Source organism: Hyperolius riggenbachi, chromosome 4 (assembly GCF_040937935.1).
Source record: "Hyperolius riggenbachi isolate aHypRig1 chromosome 4, aHypRig1.pri, whole genome shotgun sequence".
NCBI lineage: Eukaryota > Metazoa > Chordata > Amphibia > Anura > Hyperoliidae > Hyperolius > Hyperolius riggenbachi.
In genome coordinates, this window is record NC_090649.1 from 8440784 (window position 1) to 8458421 (window position 17638).

General features: G+C 47.4%; 15 non-coding genes across 15 annotated transcripts; 7 read left to right on the forward strand and 8 right to left on the reverse strand.

The window, feature by feature from the left end:
* Nucleotides 1-4588: 4588 nt before the first annotated feature.
* Nucleotides 4589-4662, reverse strand: TRNAN-GUU (transfer RNA asparagine (anticodon GUU)). The gene has a single exon. It is a non-coding gene; the product is annotated as a tRNA-Asn (tRNA).
* A 986-nt stretch (nucleotides 4663-5648) lies between these two features.
* TRNAG-UCC (transfer RNA glycine (anticodon UCC)) lies at nucleotides 5649-5720 on the forward strand. The gene has a single exon. It is a non-coding gene; the product is annotated as a tRNA-Gly (tRNA).
* A 497-nt stretch (nucleotides 5721-6217) lies between these two features.
* On the reverse strand, nucleotides 6218-6291 carry TRNAN-GUU (transfer RNA asparagine (anticodon GUU)). Its single transcript has one exon. It is a non-coding gene; the product is annotated as a tRNA-Asn (tRNA).
* A 989-nt stretch (nucleotides 6292-7280) lies between these two features.
* Nucleotides 7281-7352, forward strand: TRNAG-UCC (transfer RNA glycine (anticodon UCC)). Its single transcript has one exon. It is a non-coding gene; the product is annotated as a tRNA-Gly (tRNA).
* A 497-nt stretch (nucleotides 7353-7849) lies between these two features.
* TRNAN-GUU (transfer RNA asparagine (anticodon GUU)) lies at nucleotides 7850-7923 on the reverse strand. The gene has a single exon. It is a non-coding gene; the product is annotated as a tRNA-Asn (tRNA).
* A 993-nt stretch (nucleotides 7924-8916) lies between these two features.
* Nucleotides 8917-8988, forward strand: TRNAG-UCC (transfer RNA glycine (anticodon UCC)). Its single transcript has one exon. It is a non-coding gene; the product is annotated as a tRNA-Gly (tRNA).
* A 497-nt stretch (nucleotides 8989-9485) lies between these two features.
* On the reverse strand, nucleotides 9486-9559 carry TRNAN-GUU (transfer RNA asparagine (anticodon GUU)). The gene has a single exon. It is a non-coding gene; the product is annotated as a tRNA-Asn (tRNA).
* A 986-nt stretch (nucleotides 9560-10545) lies between these two features.
* On the forward strand, nucleotides 10546-10617 carry TRNAG-UCC (transfer RNA glycine (anticodon UCC)). The gene has a single exon. It is a non-coding gene; the product is annotated as a tRNA-Gly (tRNA).
* A 497-nt stretch (nucleotides 10618-11114) lies between these two features.
* On the reverse strand, nucleotides 11115-11188 carry TRNAN-GUU (transfer RNA asparagine (anticodon GUU)). Its single transcript has one exon. It is a non-coding gene; the product is annotated as a tRNA-Asn (tRNA).
* Nucleotides 11189-12177: 989 nt separating this feature from the next.
* On the forward strand, nucleotides 12178-12249 carry TRNAG-UCC (transfer RNA glycine (anticodon UCC)). The gene has a single exon. It is a non-coding gene; the product is annotated as a tRNA-Gly (tRNA).
* Nucleotides 12250-12746: 497 nt separating this feature from the next.
* TRNAN-GUU (transfer RNA asparagine (anticodon GUU)) lies at nucleotides 12747-12820 on the reverse strand. The gene has a single exon. It is a non-coding gene; the product is annotated as a tRNA-Asn (tRNA).
* Nucleotides 12821-14383: 1563 nt separating this feature from the next.
* Nucleotides 14384-14457, reverse strand: TRNAN-GUU (transfer RNA asparagine (anticodon GUU)). Its single transcript has one exon. It is a non-coding gene; the product is annotated as a tRNA-Asn (tRNA).
* Nucleotides 14458-15446: 989 nt separating this feature from the next.
* On the forward strand, nucleotides 15447-15518 carry TRNAG-UCC (transfer RNA glycine (anticodon UCC)). Its single transcript has one exon. It is a non-coding gene; the product is annotated as a tRNA-Gly (tRNA).
* Nucleotides 15519-16015: 497 nt separating this feature from the next.
* Nucleotides 16016-16089, reverse strand: TRNAN-GUU (transfer RNA asparagine (anticodon GUU)). Its single transcript has one exon. It is a non-coding gene; the product is annotated as a tRNA-Asn (tRNA).
* Nucleotides 16090-17075: 986 nt separating this feature from the next.
* TRNAG-UCC (transfer RNA glycine (anticodon UCC)) lies at nucleotides 17076-17147 on the forward strand. The gene has a single exon. It is a non-coding gene; the product is annotated as a tRNA-Gly (tRNA).
* Nucleotides 17148-17638: the final 491 nt, after the last annotated feature.

Consider the following 17638-nt stretch of genomic DNA (forward strand, 5'->3'; position numbering starts at 1 on the left):
GTTCTGTGTCTGCTGGGAACAGTAGTACACCGCTCGTTCAGCCACACTATATAGCATTCTGTGTACTGTTCTGTGTCTGCTGGGAACAGTAGTACACCGCTCGTTCAGCCACACTATATAGCATTCTGTGTACTGTTCTGTGTCTGCTGGGAACAGTAGTACACCGCTCGTTCAGCCACACTATATAGCATTCTGTGTACTGTTCTGTGTCTACTGGGAACAGTAGTACACCGCTCGTTCAGCCACACTATATAGCATTCTCTGTACTGTTCTGTGTCTGCTGGGAACAGTAGTACACCGCTCGTTCAGCCACACTATATAGCATTCTGTGTACTGTTCTGTGTCTGCTGGGAACAGTAGTACACCGCTCGTTCAGCCACACTATATAGCATTCTGTGTACTGTTCTGTGTCTGCTGGGAATAGTGGTACACCGCTCGTTCAGCCACACTATATAGCATTCTGTGTACTGTTCTGTGTCTGCTGGGAATAGTGGTACACCGCTCGTTCAGCCACACTATATAGCATTCTGTGTACTGTTCTGTGTCTGCTGGGAACAGTAGTACACCGCTCGTTCAGCCACACTATATAGCATTCTCTGTACTGTTCTGTGTCTGCTGGGAACAGTAGTACACCGCTCGTTCAGCCACACTATATAGCATTCTGTGTACTGTTCTGTGTCTGCTGGGAATAGTGGTACACCGCTCGTTCAGCCACACTATATAGCATTCTGTGTACTGTTCTGTGTCTGCTGGGAACAGTAGTACACCGCTCGTTCAGCCACACTATATAGCATTCTCTGTACTGTTCTGTGTCTGCTGGGAACAGTAGTACACCGCTCGTTCAGCCACACTATATAGCATTCTGTGTACTGTTCTGTGTCTGCTGGGAACAGTAGTACACCGCTCGTTCAGCCACACTATATAGCATTCTGTGTACTGTTCTGTGTCTGCTGGGAATAGTGGTACACCGCTCGTTCAGCCACACTATATAGCATTCTGTGTACTGTTCTGTGTCTGCTGGGAATAGTGGTACACCGCTCACCCGCCACTGTATAGCATTGTGCTCTGTGTCGCTGCTGGGAATAGTGGTACACCGCTCACCCGTCACTGTATAGCATTGTGCTCTGTGTCGCTGCTGGGAATAGTGGTACTGTATAGCATTTCTGTACTGCCACTGTACTGCTGCCAGTCAGCGTGTACTGTAAGGATAAGTGAAATGAGGAAGAAATCCGGTGAAAGAGGGAGGGGCAAGGGAAGAGGTGTTTCCCCTGACGGTTCACGTACAGGCCACAGGGGAGCACCCAAGAAAACCCACTCAATACCGCCCATGTTGTCCAGGACAACAACCCTCACAAATCCAAAAGAACAGGACCAGATAATTACTTGGATGACCTCTCAAGCGTCCAGCAGTGGGTTAAGCAGCACCAGCACATCACGCACGAGGTCCGAGTCCTCAGCCAGTTACAAGGAGCCAGTGGGCACAAAGCTGACACAACCGGCAGCGACACCACGCACACAACTGCCAGATAACCAGTCCGATGAATTACCTCAGGACACAATGGGGTATTCGCAGGAGCTATTCCCAGCCCAACAAACTTCCACCTTTCAAAGGTCAATGGAGGAACAGCCAGAAATGTTGTGCCTGGATTCACAACCGTTAACTGTGGGAAATGCACCGCGCACTGAAATACAAGGCGAGTCCGAAGAGGACTCGGAAACCCAAATCCCAGAGCAATTTGGGCAGGAGGGGTTGCAATTGCAGGAGGTCGGCCGACAAGATCTGGAAGACGACGTTGGAGTGTGCTGCGCAGAGGTTGTTGTGGGGAGCTCTACTCCACGGCGGCGGCCCACAATGACATATGACGAGTTTGAGGAGATGGAAGAGGAGGGTATGGACAATGTGGACAGAGACCCAGATTTTGTTTGTGAACGAGAACATCGCCGTCGTAGCAGCAGCACAGATGAGTCTGTTGAAGAACCCACTGCTGCACGAGCTCGCCTTGTGCCACAAGGTAGGCGGCGCGCAATTTCAGGCACCACAAGCGTGGAAGTTCAAGTGAGAGGCAAAAGAGGAGCAAACAGAAATCGCCAGCAAGGAGGCAGGTGCTCCAAAGTCTGGGCTTTCTTTGAAGACTGCACTGAGGATGTTACCATGGCGATTTGCAAGGTGTGCAAGACCCGCCTGAGCAGGGGGAAAAGTATTAACAACCTCTCCACCACCAGCATGAGCCGCCACATGCTATCCAAACATCCCACTCTGTGGGCAAACGCGGCAGGACAGGGTACCAGCAACACTGCCTCCCTTGGGTTCACCAGACTTACCACCAGACCCGCCTCAGCAGCAGCAGTAGCCCAGCCATTGCGTGGTTCACAACATTCACAAACATCAGACGACGCTGACACTGTCACTTTCCGGAGTAGTGCTCTTGAGGTCTCCCAGTGTTCTTCAAGAGACTCTGTAACAAATTGTTTATCTTTATTTCTTCTATGCTATAAGTTCCTATGCCTTTTCTAATGTGGTCTGGCTTACTGCAGCTTTTCCTAATTGCACAGTAGCTGTGTTATCTCTGTTATATGATCTAATCTTCTCTCTATAGTCGGCACAGTCAGGCTGAGGCAGTCAGACTGGAATGTGCAGGGCTGCTTGTGATTAGCTAGAAGCTGTACACACCCCCTGCAGGCTCTGTGTGACTAACACACTCTGCTTAGATGAGCCTATTAGAAGCTGGTTAGTTTGTTTGTAAACACTGCCTAAAACTGGCAATTACAAGCCAGGTTTGCAGCAGAGAATGGCAGAAACAGCACAGAGGGGACCAGGAGCACATAATGAATAGAATGGTATGCTTTTTATTGTAAGAATTTCAGAGTACAGATTCTCTTTCAAACACAACAACCAACAGCCCTTCCGTGTGCAGCGCTACGGTTCAGTTGTCTGTGTCGGAGATGTTTGAGCGCAAGAGGAAATTGCCAGCAAATGACCCCCGGGCCGTGGCAGTAACAGCCAGCATAGCCAAGCTTCTGGCCTGCGAAATGCTGCCATATCGATTGGTGGAGACAAACAGCTTCAAGGGCATGATGTCAGTGGTTGATGGGATGGTTTAGCGATGGTTGATGGGATGGTTTAAACCATGATGGGATGGTTTAGCGTTTCCGGTCCCTGTTTATTGAACCTCTCATCTGTATTACACTTATGACTGCATGGCGGCAAAAAGCATTGCTATATCCGCACGCTTTTTGTCCTCATGCAAGGCCTGTGTTGTTGTGTCTCAAAAAGCTTGGCCTTCTCCTCCTGCGCCTGCTCCTGTTCCATCACGTCTGGTGCTGCTGCTGCTGCTGGGTTAGCGTTGCCGCTCCCTGTTTATGGAACCTCTTATCTTTATTACATTTATGACTGCATGGCGGTACAAAGCATGCTATCCGCACGCTTCTTGCCCTCATGCAAGGCCTGGGTTGTTGTGTCTCACAAAGCGTGGCCTTCTCCTCCTGCGCCTGCTCCTGTTCCATCACGTCTGCTGCTGCTGCTGCTGGGTTAGCGTTGCCGGTCCCTGTTTATGGAACCTCTTATCTTTATTACATTTATGACTGCATGGCGGTACAAAGCATGCTATCCGCACGCTTCTTGCCCTCATGCAAGGCCGGGGTTGTTGTGTCTCACAAAGCGTGGCCTTCTCCTCCTGCGCCTCCTCCTGTTCCATCACGTGTGCTGCTGCTGGGTTAGCGTTACCGGTCCCTTTTCCTGGAACCTCTTATATGTATTACATTTATGACTGCATGCCGACAAAAAACATGTTACCTGTGCAAAGAAAACAGACATTTCCCGCATTTAAAAGACAGTTTTCCCTTTGAAACTTTAAAATCGATTTTCTCAAAAACTATAAGCTCTTTTTGCTAATTTTTTTTTTCCTCTTGTACCCACTCCCAAGGTGCACATACCCTGTAAATTTGGGGTATGTAGCATGTAAGGAGGCTTTACAAACCACAAAAGTTCGGGTCCCCATTGACTTCCATTATGTTCAGAGTTCGGGTCGAACACCCGAACATCGCGGCCATGTTCGGCCTGTTCGGCCCGAACCCGAACATCTAGATGTTCGCCCAACACTACTTTTGGCACCCTACAATTCCATGGAAGACAAGACCAAGACAAGATCTCTGAACAGTTAGGACATCCTGCACCTGCTCAGTCTCTGGAGAGGTTCCATTCCGGTGCAGCAGACTCTACGCCAGCTTAAAGTTCTTTCTAAATGGTCAACACTTAATGCAGACACTCTATAATGTTCTAAACAAATAGCTAGCAAGGCACTAAGGCGAGCCTGTCCTTGGGTGGGCTTGAACTGCCTTTCTTTGGCTTGACAGCCGTCGCCAGGCTTTGGGTTCGATCCCCGGCTAATACTTTACTGCTGCTTCTGGGGTACAGAAAACTTCATTTGGTCACAGACACTGCCAGGGATGTCTGTTGTATCACTAAGACATGAACTTGATGCTGCTCACCCTTTTCATGAACGTGAATGAGATTCCAACGTGTCTCAAATGAATCTACATGGCTATCTGGGGTTCTCTTCGGACAACTGTTGAACACAAAAGGAAAGGCCGTCCCTGGGTGGGCTTGAACCACCAACCTTTCGGTTAACAGCCGAACGCGCTAACCGATTGCGCCACAGAGACTGTGCTTGCAGTTGTTGCTAAATGATTTTATGGGGATGTATGTGTGTCTTGTGGAGTGAGGAAGTAAGTCTGCTCCAAGAAGTTTAACGCCACTTTTTCCCACAATGAAGCATTCACTGTATGGCAGCAGAGTGGCGCAGCGGAAGCGTGCTGGGCCCATAACCCAGAGGTCGATGGATCGAAACCATCCTCTGCTAGGTGTACGTTGGTTTTTATACCTTGCTTACCATATGGGCCAATTGTCGGCCATAGCCCCTTAAGAGAAAGTGTCATTAGGGCCTTGCTGTAACATAGATAGTAGTGTAACTATTTCAACTAATGTACCCTTCTTAAACTTGAAGGTTGAATACAAACAGAAGCAGAGTGGCGCAGCGGAAGCGTGCTGGGCCCATAACCCAGAGGTCGATGGATCGAAACCATCCTCTGCTAGGCATGAATTCATTTTTGCACCTTGCTTTATCGCATGGGCAAAACGGTTTCCATTGCCCTGTAAGAGAAAGTGTAATAAGGGCCCTGCTGTAACGTACATATTAGGGTAGCTAAGACTACTCCTGGGCCGTTCTTGTAGTTGAAGAGATGGGTGAACTGTGACACCGCACTTAAAAAAAAAAAAAAAAAAAAAAAAACAGCAAACAGAGAAGCTTCCCCATATTGGAGCATTGGATTTGGTCAAGTCTTAAGCCAATGTGTTGTAGGGCACAAGTAAGCTTTGGGTTAGCATGAATGGTTGCATGGCCACCTAGCTTTTCATCCTTCCCACCCTTGCCCTGGAATCTTCCAGACTTCAAATTGCTGTCCTTTGCTGTGTGTGTTGCACCAGCATCATCCAGGGGGGCACATGATCTTTCTGAAGTCTTGAATTGAAGTCTGTAAGCAGTATCACCATGTGTCCCACTGCTTACATCTAGCAAAGTAGGCAAATAAGCAAGCTCATTTTTCTCTTGGGTATATTGCAATGGTACATGCTAGGTGAGTTTCAGCATGTAGCGTTGGTGGTATAGTGGTGAGCATAGCTGCCTTCCAAGCAGTTGACCTGGGTTCGATTCCCGGCCAATGCATGTGAGCTTGCTTTTGGCACCCTACAATTCCATGGAAGACAAGACCAAGACAAGATCTCTGAACAGTTAGGACATCCTGCACCTGCTCAGTCTCTGGAGAGGTTCCATTCCGGTGCAGCAGACTCTACGCCAGCTTAAAGTTCTTTCTAAATGGTCAACACTTAATGCAGACACTCTATAATGTTCTAAACAAATAGCTAGCAAGGCACTAAGGCGAGCCTGTCCTTGGGTGGGCTTGAACTGCCTTTCTTTGGCTTGACAGCCGTCGCCAGGCTTTGGGTTCGATCCCCGGCTAATACTTTACTGCTGCTTCTGGGGTACAGAAAACTTCATTTGGTCACAGACACTGCCAGGGATGTCTGTTGTATCACTAAGACATGAACTTGATGCTGCTCACCCTTTTCATGAACGTGAATGAGATTCCAACGTGTCTCAAATGAATCTACATGGCTATCTGGGGTTCTCTTCGGACAACTGTTGAACACAAAAGGAAAGGCCGTCCCTGGGTGGGCTTGAACCACCAACCTTTCGGTTAACAGCCGAACGCGCTAACCGATTGCGCCACAGAGACTGTGCCTGCAGTTGTTGCTAAATGATTTTATGGGGATGTATGTGTGTCTTGTGGAGTGAGGAAGTAAGTCTGCTCCAAGAAGTTTAACGCCACTTTTTCCCACAATGAAGCATTCACTGTATGGCAGCAGAGTGGCGCAGCGGAAGCGTGCTGGGCACATAACCCAGAGGTCGATGGATCGAAACCATCCTCTGCTAGGTGTACGTTGGTTTTTATACCTTGCTTACCATATGGGCCAATTGTCGGCCATAGCCCCTTAAGAGAAAGTGTCATTAGGGCCTTGCTGTAACATAGATAGTAGTGTAACTATTTCAACTAATGTACCCTTCTTAAACTTGAAGGTAGAATTCAAACAGAAGCAGAGTGGCGCAGCGGAAGCGTGCTGGGCCCATAACCCAGAGGTCGATGGATCGAAACCATCCTCTGCTAGGCATGAATTCATTTTTGCACCTTGCTTTATCGCATGGGCAAAACGGTTTCCATTGCCCTGTAAGAGAAAGTGTAATAAGGGCCCTGCTGTAACGTACATATTAGGGTAGCTAAGACTACTCCTGTGCCGTTCTTGTAGTTGAAGAGATGGGTGAACTGTGACACCGCACTTAAAAAAAAAAAAAAAAAAAAAAAAAAAACAGCAAACAGAGAAGCTTCCCCATATTGGAGCATTGGATTTGGTCAAGTCTTAAGCCAATGTGTTGTAGGGCACAAGTAAGCTTTGGGTTAGCAGGAATGGTTGCATGGCCACCTAGCTTTTCATCCTTCCCACCCTTGCCCTGGAATCTTCCAGACTTCAAATTGCTGTCCTTTGCTGTGTGTGTTGCACCAGCATCATCCAGGGGGGCACATGATCTTTCTGAAGTCTTGAATTGAAGTCTGTAAGCAGTATCACCATGTGTCCCACTGCTTACATCTAGCAAAGTAGGCAAATAAGCAAGCTCATTTTTCTCTTGGGTGTATTGCAATGGTACATGCTAGGCGAGTTTCAGCATGTAGCGTTGGTGGTATAGTGGTGAGCATAGCTGCCTTCCAAGCAGTTGACCCGGGTTCGATTCCCGGCCAATGCATGTGAGCTTGCTTTTGGCACCCTACAATTCCATGGAAGACAAGACCAAGACAAGATCTCTGAACAGTTAGGACATCCTGCACCTGCTCAGTCTCTGGAGAGGTTCCATTCCGGTGCAGCAGACTCTACGCCAGCTTAAAGTTCTTTCTAAATGGTCAACACTTAATGCAGACACTCTATAATGTTCTAAACAAATAGCTAGCAAGGCACTAAGGCGAGCCTGTCCTTGGGTGGGCTTGAACTGCCTTTCTTTGGCTTGACAGCCGTCGCCAGGCTTTGGGTTCAATCCCCGGCTAATACTTTACTGCTGCTTCTGGGGTACAGAAAACTTCATTTGGTCACAGACACTGCCAGGGATGTCTGTTGTATCACTAAGACATGAACTTGATGCTGCTCACCCTTTTCATGAACGTGAATGAGATTCCAACGTGTCTCAAATGAATCTACATGGCTATCTGGGGTTCTCTTCGGACAACTGTTGAACACAAAAGGAAAGGCCGTCCCTGGGTGGGCTTGAACCACCAACCTTTCGGTTAACAGCCGAACGCGCTAACCGATTGCGCCACAGAGACTGTGCCTGCAGTTGTTGCTAAATGATTTTATGGGGATGTATGTGTGTCTTGTGGAGTGAGGAAGTAAGTCTGCTCCAAGAAGTTTAACGCCACTTTTTCCCACAATGAAGCATTCACTGTATGGCAGCAGAGTGGCGCAGCGGAAGCGTGCTGGGCCCATAACCCAGAGGTCGATGGATCGAAACCATCCTCTGCTAGGTGTACGTTGGTTTTTATACCTTGCTTACCATATGGGCCAATTGTCGGCCATAGCCCCTTAAGAGAAAGTGTCATTAGGGCCTTGCTGTAACATAGATAGTAGTGTAACTATTTCAACTAATGTACCCTTCTTAAACTTGAAGGTTGAATACAAACAGAAGCAGAGTGGCGCAGCGGAAGCGTGCTGGGCCCATAACCCAGAGGTCGATGGATCGAAACCATCCTCTGCTAGGCATGAATTCATTTTTGCACCTTGCTTTATCGCATGGGCAAAACGGTTTCCATTGCCCTGTAAGAGAAAGTGTAATAAGGGCCCTGCTGTAACGTACATATTAGGGTAGCTAAGACTACTCCTGGGCCGTTCTTGTAGTTGAAGAGATGGGTGAACTGTGACACCGCACTTAAAAAAAAAAAAAAAAAAAAAAAAAAAAAAAACAGCAAACAGAGAAGCTTCCCCATATTGGAGCATTGGATTTGGTCAAGTCTTAAGCCAATGTGTTGTAGGGCACAAGTAAGCTTTGGGTTAGCAGGAATGGTTGCATGGCCACCTAGCTTTTCATCCTTCCCACCCTTGCCCTGGAATCTTCCAGACTTCAAATTGCTGTCCTTTGCTGTGTGTGTTGCACCAGCATCATCCAGGGGGGCACATGATCTTTCTGAAGTCTTGAATTGAAGTCTGTAAGCAGTATCACCATGTGTCCCACTGCTTACATCTAGCAAAGTAGGCAAATAAGCAAGCTCATTTTTCTCTTGGGTATATTGCAATGGTACATGCTAGGCAAGTTTCAGCATGTAGCGTTGGTGGTATAGTGGTGAGCATAGCTGCCTTCCAAGCAGTTGACCCGGGTTCGATTCCCGGCCAACGCATGTGAGCTTGCTTTTGGCACCCTACAATTCCATGGAAGACAAGACCAAGACAAGATCTCTGAACAGTTAGGACATCCTGCACCTGCTCAGTCTCTGGAGAGGTTCCATTCCGGTGCAGCAGACTCTACGCCAGCTTAAAGTTCTTTCTAAATGGTCAACACTTAATGCAGACACTCTATAATGTTCTAAACAAATAGCTAGCAAGGCACTAAGGCGAGCCTGTCCTTGGGTGGGCTTGAACTGCCTTTCTTTGGCTTGACAGCCGTCGCCAGGCTTTGGGTTCGATCCCCGGCTAATACTTTACTGCTGCTTCTGGGGTACAGAAAACTTCATTTGGTCACAGACACTGCCAGGGATGTCTGTTGTATCACTAAGACATGAACTTGATGCTGCTCACCCTTTTCATGAACGTGAATGAGATTCCAACGTGTCTCAAATGAATCTACATGGCTATCTGGGGTTCTCTTCGGACAACTGTTGAACACAAAAGGAAAGGCCGTCCCTGGGTGGGCTTGAACCACCAACCTTTCGGTTAACAGCCGAACGCGCTAACCGATTGCGCCACAGAGACTGTGCTTGCAGTTGTTGCTAAATGATTTTATGGGGATGTATGTGTGTCTTGTGGAGTGAGGAAGTAAGTCTGCTCCAAGAAGTTTAACGCCACTTTTTCCCACAATGAAGCATTCACTGTATGGCAGCAGAGTGGCGCAGCGGAAGCGTGCTGGGCCCATAACCCAGAGGTCGATGGATCGAAACCATCCTCTGCTAGGTGTACGTTGGTTTTTATACCTTGCTTACCATATGGGCCAATTGTCGGCCATAGCCCCTTAAGAGAAAGTGTCATTAGGGCCTTGCTGTAACATAGATAGTAGTGTAACTATTTCAACTAATGTACCCTTCTTAAACTTGAAGGTTGAATACAAACAGAAGCAGAGTGGCGCAGCGGAAGCGTGCTGGGCCCATAACCCAGAGGTCGATGGATCGAAACCATCCTCTGCTAGGCATGAATTCATTTTTGCACCTTGCCTTATCGCATGGGCAAAACGGTTTCCATTGCCCTGTAAGAGAAAGTGTAATAAGGGCCCTGCTGTAACGTACATATTAGGGTAGCTAAGACTACTCCTGTGCCGTTCTTGTAGTTGAAGAGATGGGTGAACTGTGACACCGCACTTAAAAAAAAAAAAAAAAAAAAAAAAACAGCAAACAGAGAAGCTTCCCCATATTGGAGCATTGGATTTGGTCAAGTCTTAAGCCAATGTGTTGTAGGGCACAAGTAAGCTTTGGGTTAGCAGGAATGGTTGCATGGCCACCTAGCTTTTCATCCTTCCCACCCTTGCCCTGGAATCTTCCAGACTTCAAATTGCTGTCCTTTGCTGTGTGTGTTGCACCAGCATCATCCAGGGGGGCACATGATCTTTCTGAAGTCTTGAATTGAAGTCTGTAAGCAGTATCACCATGTGTCCCACTGCTTACATCTAGCAAAGTAGGCAAATAAGCAAGCTCATTTTTCTCTTGGGTGTATTGCAATGGTACATGCTAGGCGAGTTTCAGCATGTAGCGTTGGTGGTATAGTGGTGAGCATAGCTGCCTTCCAAGCAGTTGACCCGGGTTCGATTCCCGGCCAACGCATGTGAGCTTGCTTTTGGCACCCTACAATTCCATGGAAGACAAGACCAAGACAAGATCTCTGAACAGTTAGGACATCCTGCACCTGCTCAGTCTCTGGAGAGGTTCCATTCCGGTGCAGCAGACTCTACGCCAGCTTAAAGTTCTTTCTAAATGGTCAACACTTAATGCAGACACTCTATAATGTTCTAAACAAATAGCTAGCAAGGCACTAAGGCGAGCCTGTCCTTGGGTGGGCTTGAACTGCCTTTCTTTGGCTTGACAGCCGTCGCCAGGCTTTGGGTTCGATCCCCGGCTAATACTTTACTGCTGCTTCTGGGGTACAGAAAACTTCATTTGGTCACAGACACTGCCAGGGATGTCTGTTGTATCACTAAGACATGAACTTGATGCTGCTCACCCTTTTCATGAACGTGAATGAGATTCCAACGTGTCTCAAATGAATCTACATGGCTATCTGGGGTTCTCTTCGGACAACTGTTGAACACAAAAGGAAAGGCCGTCCCTGGGTGGGCTTGAACCACCAACCTTTCGGTTAACAGCCGAACGCGCTAACCGATTGCGCCACAGAGACTGTGCCTGCAGTTGTTGCTAAATGATTTTATGGGGATGTATGTGTGTCTTGTGGAGTGAGGAAGTAAGTCTGCTCCAAGAAGTTTAACGCCACTTTTTCCCACAATGAAGCATTCACTGTATGGCAGCAGAGTGGCGCAGCGGAAGCGTGCTGGGCCCATAACCCAGAGGTCGATGGATCAAAACCATCCTCTGCTAGGTGTACGTTGGTTTTTATACCTTGCTTACCATATGGGCCAATTGTCGGCCATAGCCCCTTAAGAGAAAGTGTCATTAGGGCCTTGCTGTAACATAGATAGTAGTGTAACTATTTCAACTAATGTACCCTTCTTAAACTTGAAGGTTGAATACAAACAGAAGCAGAGTGGCGCAGCGGAAGCGTGCTGGGCCCATAACCCAGAGGTCGATGGATCGAAACCATCCTCTGCTAGGCATGAATTCATTTTTGCACCTTGCCTTATCGCATGGGCAAAACGGTTTCCATTGCCCTGTAAGAGAAAGTGTAATAAGGGCCCTGCTGTAACGTACATATTAGGGTAGCTAAGACTACTCCTGGGCCGTTCTTGTAGTTGAAGAGATGGGTGAACTGTGACACCGCACTTAAAAAAAAAAAAAAAAAAAAAAAAAAAACAGCAAACAGAGAAGCTTCCCCATATTGGAGCATTGGATTTGGTCAAGTCTTAAGCCAATGTGTTGTAGGGCACAAGTAAGCTTTGGGTTAGCAGGAATGGTTGCATGGCCACCTAGCTTTTCATCCTTCCCACCCTTGCCCTGGAATCTTCCAGACTTCAAATTGCTGTCCTTTGCTGTGTGTGTTGCACCAGCATCATCCAGGGGGGCACATGATCTTTCTGAAGTCTTGAATTGAAGTCTGTAAGCAGTATCACCATGTGTCCCACTGCTTACATCTAGCAAAGTAGGCAAATAAGCAAGCTCATTTTTCTCTTGGGTGTATTGCAATGGTACATGCTAGGCGAGTTTCAGCATGTAGCGTTGGTGGTATAGTGGTGAGCATAGCTGCCTTCCAAGCAGTTGACCCGGGTTCGATTCCCGGCCAACGCATGAGAGCTTGCTTTTGGCACCCTACAATTCCATGGAAGACAAGACCAAGACAAGATCTCTGAACAGTTAGGACATCCTGCACCTGCTCAGTCTCTGGAGAGGTTCCATTCCGGTGCAGCAGACTCTACGCCAGCTTAAAGTTCTTTCTAAATGGTCAACACTTAATGCAGACACTCTATAATGTTCTAAACAAATAGCTAGCAAGGCACTAAGGCGAGTCTGTCCTTGGGTGGGCTTGAACTGCCTTTCTTTGGCTTGACAGCCGTCGCCAGGCTTTGGGTTCGATCCCCGGCTAATACTTTACTGCTGCTTCTGGGGTACAGAAAACTTCATTTGGTCACAGACACTGCCAGGGATGTCTGTTGTATCACTAAGACATGAACTTGATGCTGCTCACCCTTTTCATGAACGTGAATGAGATTCCAACGTGTCTCAAATGAATCTACATGGCTATCTGGGGTTCTCTTCGGACAACTGTTGAACACAAAAGGAAAGGCCGTCCCTGGGTGGGCTTGAACCACCAACCTTTCGGTTAACAGCCGAACGCGCTAACCGATTGCGCCACAGAGACTGTGCCTGCAGTTGTTGCTAAATGATTTTATGGGGATGTATGTGTGTCTTGTGGAGTGAGGAAGTAAGTCTGCTCCAAGAAGTTTAACGCCACTTTTTCCCACAATGAAGCATTCACTGTATGGCAGCAGAGTGGCGCAGCGGAAGCGTGCTGGGCCCATAACCCAGAGGTCGATGGATCGAAACCATCCTCTGCTAGGTGTACGTTGGTTTTTATACCTTGCTTACCATATGGGCCAATTGTCGGCCATAGCCCCTTAAGAGAAAGTGTCATTAGGGCCTTGCTGTAACATAGATAGTAGTGTAACTATTTCAACTAATGTACCCTTCTTAAACTTGAAGGTTGAATACAAACAGAAGCAGAGTGGCGCAGCGGAAGCGTGCTGGGCCCATAACCCAGAGGTCGATGGATCGAAACCATCCTCTGCTAGGCATGAATTCATTTTTGCACCTTGCTTTATCGCATGGGCAAAACGGTTTCCATTGCCCTGTAAGAGAAAGTGTAATAAGGGCCCTGCTGTAACGTACATATTAGGGTAGCTAAGACTACTCCTGGGCCGTTCTTGTAGTTGAAGAGATGGGTGAACTGTGACACCGCACTTAAAAAAAAAAAAAAAAAAAAAAAAAAAAAAAAACAGCAAACAGAGAAGCTTCCCCATATTGGAGCATTGGATTTGGTCAAGTCTTAAGCCAATGTGTTGTAGGGCACAAGTAAGCTTTGGGTTAGCAGGAATGGTTGCATGGCCACCTAGCTTTTCATCCTTCCCACCCTTGCCCTGGAATCTTCCAGACTTCAAATTGCTGTCCTTTGCTGTGTGTGTTGCACCAGCATCATCCAGGGGGGCACATGATCTTTCTGAAGTCTTGAATTGAAGTCTGTAAGCAGTATCACCATGTGTCCCACTGCTTACATCTAGCAAAGTAGGCAAATAAGCAAGCTCATTTTTCTCTTGGGTATATTGCAATGGTACATGCTAGGCGAGTTTCAGCATGTAGCGTTGGTGGTATAGTGGTGAGCATAGCTGCCTTCCAAGCAGTTGACCCGGGTTCGATTCCCAGCCAACACATGTGAGCTTGCTTTTGGCACCCTACAATTCCATGGAAGACAAGACCAAGACAAGATCTCTGAACAGTTAGGACATCCTGCACCTGCTCAGTCTCTGGAGAGGTTCCATTCCGGTGCAGCAGACTCTACGCCAGCTTAAAGTTCTTTCTAAATGGTCAACACTTAATGCAGACACTCTATAATGTTCTAAACAAATAGCTAGCAAGGCACTAAGGCGAGCCTGTCCTTGGGTGGGCTTGAACTGCCTTTCTTTGGCTTGACAGCCGTCGCCAGGCTTTGGGTTCGATCCCCGGCTAATACTTTACTGCTGCTTCTGGGGTACAGAAAACTTCATTTGGTCACAGACACTGCCAGGGATGTCTGTTGTATCACTAAGACATGAACTTGATGCTGCTCACCCTTTTCATGAACGTGAATGAGATTCCAACGTGTCTCAAATGAATCTACATGGCTATCTGGGGTTCTCTTCGGACAACTGTTGAACACAAAAGGAAAGGCCGTCCCTGGGTGGGCTTGAACCACCAACCTTTCGGTTAACAGCCAAACGCGCTAACCGATTGCGCCACAGAGACTGTGCCTGCAGTTGTTGCTAAATGATTTTATGGGGATGTATGTGTGTCTTGTGGAGTGAGGAAGTAAGTCTGCTCCAAGAAGTTTAACGCCACTTTTTCCCACAATGAAGCATTCACTGTATGGCAGCAGAGTGGCGCAGCGGAAGCGTGCTGGGCCCATAACCCAGAGGTCGATGGATCGAAACCATCCTCTGCTAGGTGTACGTTGGTTTTTATACCTTGCTTACCATATGGGCCAATTGTCGGCCATAGCCCCTTAAGAGAAAGTGTCATTAGGGCCTTGCTGTAACATAGATAGTAGTGTAACTATTTCAACTAATGTACCCTTCTTAAACTTGAAGGTTGAATACAAACAGAAGCAGAGTGGCGCAGCGGAAGCGTGCTGGGCCCATAACCCAGAGGTCGATGGATCGAAACCATCCTCTGCTAGGCATGAATTCATTTTTGCACCTTGCCTTATCGCATGGGCAAAACGGTTTCCATTGCCCTGTAAGAGAAAGTGTAATAAGGGCCCTGCTGTAACGTACATATTAGGGTAGCTAAGACTACTCCTGGGCCGTTCTTGTAGTTGAAGAGATGGGTGAACTGTGACACCGCACTTAAAAAAAAAAAAAAAAAAAAAAAAAAAACAGCAAACAGAGAAGCTTCCCCATATTGGAGCATTGGATTTGGTCAAGTCTTAAGCCAATGTGTTGTAGGGCACAAGTAAGCTTTGGGTTAGCAGGAATGGTTGCATGGCCACCTAGCTTTTCATCCTTCCCACCCTTGCCCTGGAATCTTCCAGACTTCAAATTGCTGTCCTTTGCTGTGTGTGTTGCACCAGCATCATCCAGGGGGGCACATGATCTTTCTGAAGTCTTGAATTGAAGTCTGTAAGCAGTATCACCATGTGTCCCACTGCTTACATCTAGCAAAGTAGGCAAATAAGCAAGCTCATTTTTCTCTTGGGTATATTGCAATGGTACATGCTAGGCAAGTTTCAGCATGTAGCGTTGGTGGTATAGTGGTGAGCATAGCTGCCTTCCAAGCAGTTGACCCGGGTTCGATTCCCGGCCAACGCATGTGAGCTTGCTTTTGGCACCCTACAATTCCATGGAAGACAAGACCAAGACAAGATCTCTGAACAGTTAGGACATCCTGCACCTGCTCAGTCTCTGGAGAGGTTCCATTCCGGTGCAGCAGACTCTACGCCAGCTTAAAGTTCTTTCTAAATGGTCAACACTTAATGCAGACACTCTATAATGTTCTAAACAAATAGCTAGCAAGGCACTAAGGCGAGCCTGTCCTTGGGTGGGCTTGAACTGCCTTTCTTTGGCTTGACAGCCGTCGCCAGGCTTTGGGTTCGATCCCCGGCTAATACTTTACTGCTGCTTCTGGGGTACAGAAAACTTCATTTGGTCACAGACACTGCCAGGGATGTCTGTTGTATCACTAAGACATGAACTTGATGCTGCTCACCCTTTTCATGAACGTGAATGAGATTCCAACGTGTCTCAAATGAATCTACATGGCTATCTGGGGTTCTCTTCGGACAACTGTTGAACACAAAAGGAAAGGCCGTCCCTGGGTGGGCTTGAACCACCAACCTTTCGGTTAACAGCCGAACGCGCTAACCGATTGCGCCACAGAGACTGTGCTTGCAGTTGTTGCTAAATGATTTTATGGGGATGTATGTGTGTCTTGTGGAGTGAGGAAGTAAGTCTGCTCCAAGAAGTTTAACGCCACTTTTTCCCACAATGAAGCATTCACTGTATGGCAGCAGAGTGGCGCAGCGGAAGCGTGCTGGGCCCATAACCCAGAGGTCGATGGATCGAAACCATCCTCTGCTAGGTGTACGTTGGTTTTTATACCTTGCTTACCATATGGGCCAATTGTCGGCCATAGCCCCTTAAGAGAAAGTGTCATTAGGGCCTTGCTGTAACATAGATAGTAGTGTAACTATTTCAACTAATGTACCCTTCTTAAACTTGAAGGTTGAATACAAACAGAAGCAGAGTGGCGCAGCGGAAGCGTGCTGGGCCCATAACCCAGAGGTCGATGGATCGAAACCATCCTCTGCTAGGCATGAATTCATTTTTGCACCTTGCCTTATCGCATGGGCAAAACGGTTTCCATTGCCCTGTAAGAGAAAGTGTAATAAGGGCCCTGCTGTAACGTACATATTAGGGTAGCTAAGACTACTCCTGTGCCGTTCTTGTAGTTGAAGAGATGGGTGAACTGTGACACCGCACTTAAAAAAAAAAAAAAAAAAAAAAAAACAGCAAACAGAGAAGCTTCCCCATATTGGAGCATTGGATTTGGTCAAGTCTTAAGCCAATGTGTTGTAGGGCACAAGTAAGCTTTGGGTTAGCAGGAATGGTTGCATGGCCACCTAGCTTTTCATCCTTCCCACCCTTGCCCTGGAATCTTCCAGACTTCAAATTGCTGTCCTTTGCTGTGTGTGTTGCACCAGCATCATCCAGGGGGGCACATGATCTTTCTGAAGTCTTGAATTGAAGTCTGTAAGCAGTATCACCATGTGTCCCACTGCTTACATCTAGCAAAGTAGGCAAATAAGCAAGCTCATTTTTCTCTTGGGTGTATTGCAATGGTACATGCTAGGCGAGTTTCAGCATGTAGCGTTGGTGGTATAGTGGTGAGCATAGCTGCCTTCCAAGCAGTTGACCCGGGTTCGATTCCCGGCCAACGCATGTGAGCTTGCTTTTGGCACCCTACAATTCCATGGAAGACAAGACCAAGACAAGATCTCTGAACAGTTAGGACATCCTGCACCTGCTCAGTCTCTGGAGAGGTTCCATTCCGGTGCAGCAGACTCTACGCCAGCTTAAAGTTCTTTCTAAATGGTCAACACTTAATGCAGACACTCTATAATGTTCTAAACAAATAGCTAGCAAGGCACTAAGGCGAGCCTGTCCTTGGGTGGGCTTGAACTGCCTTTCTTTGGCTTGACAGCCGTCGCCAGGCTTTGGGTTCGATCCCCGGCTAATACTTTACTGCTGCTTCTGGGGTACAGAAAACTTCATTTGGTCACAGACACTGCCAGGGATGTCTGTTGTATCACTAAGACATGAACTTGATGCTGCTCACCCTTTTCATGAACGTGAATGAGATTCCAACGTGTCTCAAATGAATCTACATGGCTATCTGGGGTTCTCTTCGGACAACTGTTGAACACAAAAGG